Here is a 4,181-nt window from a genome sequence, read left to right on the forward strand (position 1 = left end):
GTGGGACCCTTTCCAGTGTGGCAGTAACCTGCATGTCAGTCTGTTTATGTCACAGTCAAAGGGTTTAGCCGTAGCTGAAACTGATGAATGTTAATTGTCAGTTGTACTCAACACAAAATGCAAATCTTTTTATCCAGTCATTTGTGGCCAGTTTAACTCCACTATCATCCCAGGATTGTTGGATCAACAAAATATTTTGTTGAACATGTTTAGGTTGTTGTAAGATATAATATATGTTAAATGACCAGGTATAAGATATCTTATAGATATAATCTATTTTCAGAAAGGATTTCAACCTTTTCAGTTTACACTTGGTTCAGCCAATGACATTAGGGCTGTAGGTGCTAGTCAGTCTGGTTGCTGGATTGATCTCAACTGAGTTATTTTTTCTTTCTAGGCAAGTCTTTCTAGGCAAGTAATTTAAGAACAAATGTTTATTTACAATGACGGCCTAGGAACAGTGGGTTAACTGCCTTGTTCAGGGGCAGAACAACATATTTTTACCTTGGCAGCTCGAGGATTTGATCTAGCAACCTTTTGGTTACTGGCCCAACACTCTAACCATGAGGCTACCTGCCGCCGTTCTACCTCCCTCTGCTGGATATCAAGCTCTAAGGTGAAAACAGAGCCATAACTAGTATATCTCTATGGCTCAGGGTGAAATCTTTCAGCAGTGTGTGGGAAATTGGTAATACAAAACAAACCATAGAACCCTGCTAGACTATAAACTCAGTGACCTATGTCGTGTTCAGTAGGGCACATTGTAGCAAAACGTTTAAAAATGTTATGCAACGGAAAATTATTTAAAAGGCCTTATTGGACAAGTTCAAATAGTACATCCCCATTTCACTTAGTTTCAAAATGTTTTTCCCTACTGAACACAACCCAGGCTAGGGCCCAGGCTGCCAAACTTAGATATGTTCAGTAGCCTGGTCATTGGTCATTTAAGCATAAAGTATGAGGGCCGATTGCAGACAGTTGTGACAATAATACATGCCTAATGCAACACTATCCAAACTAACCATTACAACTATGAACACTATCACGCCAGGAAAGACACTTGCACACATCAATGTAAAGACCTGTAGTTAGAGGAGATCCTGTCTAGTTTATGACAACAGAAATGTAGTGAGGTCTTTATATGAAGCCTGCCTGACTCTACCCATACTTAACAAATAGCACATGTGCCTCTCCTGTTACAGGCTGCTACTTATATGCTGTTGGGAGGGGAAGTCCGGTGACGGCTCCATTCCGTCCCCTAGCCTTCCTATTGGTGCACAGCCTGGCTAAAATACCCATGGAGCCAAACTGTCTTAGACCGCCAAATCTCACATGGCACTCTCCTTTTTTGGGGGAACCTTTGAGGTGACCGGAGTGGGCCACGTTGGAGGTGAGCTGAGCTATGGGGCTCCTCAAGCAAACCCAAGGTGCTTCTTCGGTCCAGGGAACGCAGTCGCAGGCATTCTCCTGCTTTATACATGCTACTGGGGTCCCATGTTGGATCACCCGACTCGTGGCTAATGCTATTCGAGTAGTCTGGCCAYCTGCCTGACTAGAAGCCATAGTTAGTACGTATACTGCATACAGTAATAGCTTGCTAAAGACATTGTAAGAACAGCAGAGAGGGTTTCACGATTATTCTTACTCCAGAGATGTCACCAGCCACTATCAGAAGGTGCACTTCTGCGAAGATCACCCTCAGTAAGTAGAGTAGGTGATAGAGGGAGGGGTGGAATCAGGGTGATCTATTGCATGATGGTGCTGCTGGCAATGTGAGGCTGATGGAATTGGCAACATCTCTCTGGGTGGCATTGTAGGGCTAAAATAGGGAGGTGATGTTCTGGAAATCACTATGCAGATGTAGATGTGTTGTATCTACTATGTCATCTACTATGTAGATGTGTTGTATAGCGTTCATAATAACCCTTGATTGTGTTAATGGTTGGCTATTGTGTACTAATCTAAAAGCATTTCATTGTGCAGTCGCTAGGCTGTGAGGCTGCAGTTGCCAAGTGATATTGACTAGAGTGGTCCACATTGTTGTATTTGTAATATCAGGCAACTCTTTACCAGCCTAATACCAACGTATCTTATGTTTAGTTACTTTGTTGTGTCTGGATCTGAAAGTAAGTGGCTAATAGTGATGTACCGATATTACATTTTTGTCCGATACCCAATATTTTCCTTGCCAAAACACCCGATACCGATAACCGATATTTAAAATGTTAGGGGCCTTAAGCATTCTAGTACAGTTAAATAGTTAACACACACACGGACGCAGCGGTCTAAGGCAGTGCATGAGGCGTCACCACAGTCCCTGGTTTGAATCCAGGCTGTATCACATCCGGCCGGGATTGGGAGTACCCATAGGGCAGCGCACAATTGGCCCAGCGTTGTCCGGGTTTGGCCGCCATTGTAAATAAATAAGAATTTGTTCTTAACTGACTTGCATAGTTAAATAAAGGTTACACACACACACAGACCAAAAAGTTATTTTGTTGGCATTTACGTATGTCCCCATTACCACTAAAACATAATCAAAACCTATTTCTTTCACTTACTTGCTGTGCTGTTTCGTTGTTTATTTGTTCTGTTGTTTTATTCTCAACCAGGATGTCACGTTCCTGACCTGTTTTCTGTTTATTTTGTATGTGTTAGTCGGTCAGGGCATGAGTTTGGGTGGGCAGTCTATGTTATGTGTTTCTATGTTGGTTAATGGGTGWCCTGATATGGTTCTCAATTAGAGGCAGGTGGTTTACGTTTCCTCTGATTGAGAGCCATATTAAGGTAGGTGGTTTCACATTGTTTGTTGTGGGTGGTTGTCTCCTGTGTCTGTGTCTATGTTGCGCCACACGGGACTGTTTCGGTCTGTTTGTCCGTTCGTTCGTTTTGTGTAGTCATTTTTCCTGTTCGTGCGTTCTTCGTTACATGTAAGTTCTTACGTCCAGGTCTGTCTACATCGTTTTGTTATTTTGTTTAGTATCAAGTATAGTTCGTTTTTTGTCTTGTTTAAATAAATATAATGTCATTTCACAACGCTGCGTTTTGGTCGAATCCCTGCTCCTCCTCTTCGGATGAAGAGGAGGAGGAAAATCGTTACAGAACCACCCACCAAACCAGGACCAAGCAGCGTGAGTTCGAGCAGTGGCCTACGAAACAGGAATCCTGGACATGGGAAGAAGTATTGGAGGGAAAAGGACACTGGGCTCATATTGGGGAATATCGCCACGCTCGTGAGGAGATGGAGGCAGCGAGAGCCCAAGAACGGTGGTATGAGGAGGCAGCAAGGAGACGTGGCTGGAAGCCCGTGAAGAAACCCCAAAAATTTCTTGGGGGGAGGCTAAGAGGTAGTGGGCCGAGGGCAGGTAGGAGACCTGCGCCCACTTCCCAGGCTAACCGTGGAGAGCGGGAGTACGGGCAGACACCGTGTTACGCAGTAGAGCGCACGGTGTCTCCTGTACGTGTTCATAGCTCGGTGCGGGTTATTCCACCTCCCCGCACTGGTAGGGCTAGATTGGGCATTGAGCCAGGTGCCATGAAGCCGGCTCAACGCGTCTGGTCTCCAGTGCGTCTCCTCGGGCCGGCATACATGGCACCAGCCTTACGCATGGTGTCCCCGGTTCGCCTACATAGCCCGGTGCGGGTTATTCCACCTCCCCGCACTGGTCGGGCGACGGGGAGCATTCAACCAGGTAAGGTTGGGCAGGCTCAATGCTCAAGGGAGCCAGTAGGCCTGCACGGTCCGGTATTTCCGGCGCTACCTCCCCGCCCCAGCCCAGTACCACCAGTGCCTACACCACGCACCAGGCTTCCAGTGCGTTTCCAGAGCCCTGTTTCTCCTCCACGCACTCTCCCTATGGTGCGTGTCTCCAGCCCAGTGCCTCCAGTTCCGGCACCACGCACCAGGCCTACAGTGCGCCTCATCCGGCCAGAGCTGCCCGTCTGCCCAGTGCCACCTGAGCCATCCGTCTGCCCAGTGCCATCTGAGCCATCCGTCTGCCCAGTGCCATCTGAGCCATCCGTCTACCAGCGCCATCTGAGCCATCCGTCTAACCAGCGCCATCTGAGCCATCCGTCTACCCACGCCATCTGAGCCATCCGTCTACCCAGCGCCATCCGTCTGTCCCGAGCCATTAGAGCCGCCCGTTCTGTCCCGAGCCGTCTGAGCCGTTCGTCAGTCA

This window comes from Salvelinus sp. IW2-2015, unplaced genomic scaffold (genome assembly GCF_002910315.2).
Source record: "Salvelinus sp. IW2-2015 unplaced genomic scaffold, ASM291031v2 Un_scaffold245, whole genome shotgun sequence".
NCBI classification, from domain to species: domain Eukaryota; kingdom Metazoa; phylum Chordata; class Actinopteri; order Salmoniformes; family Salmonidae; genus Salvelinus; species Salvelinus sp. IW2-2015.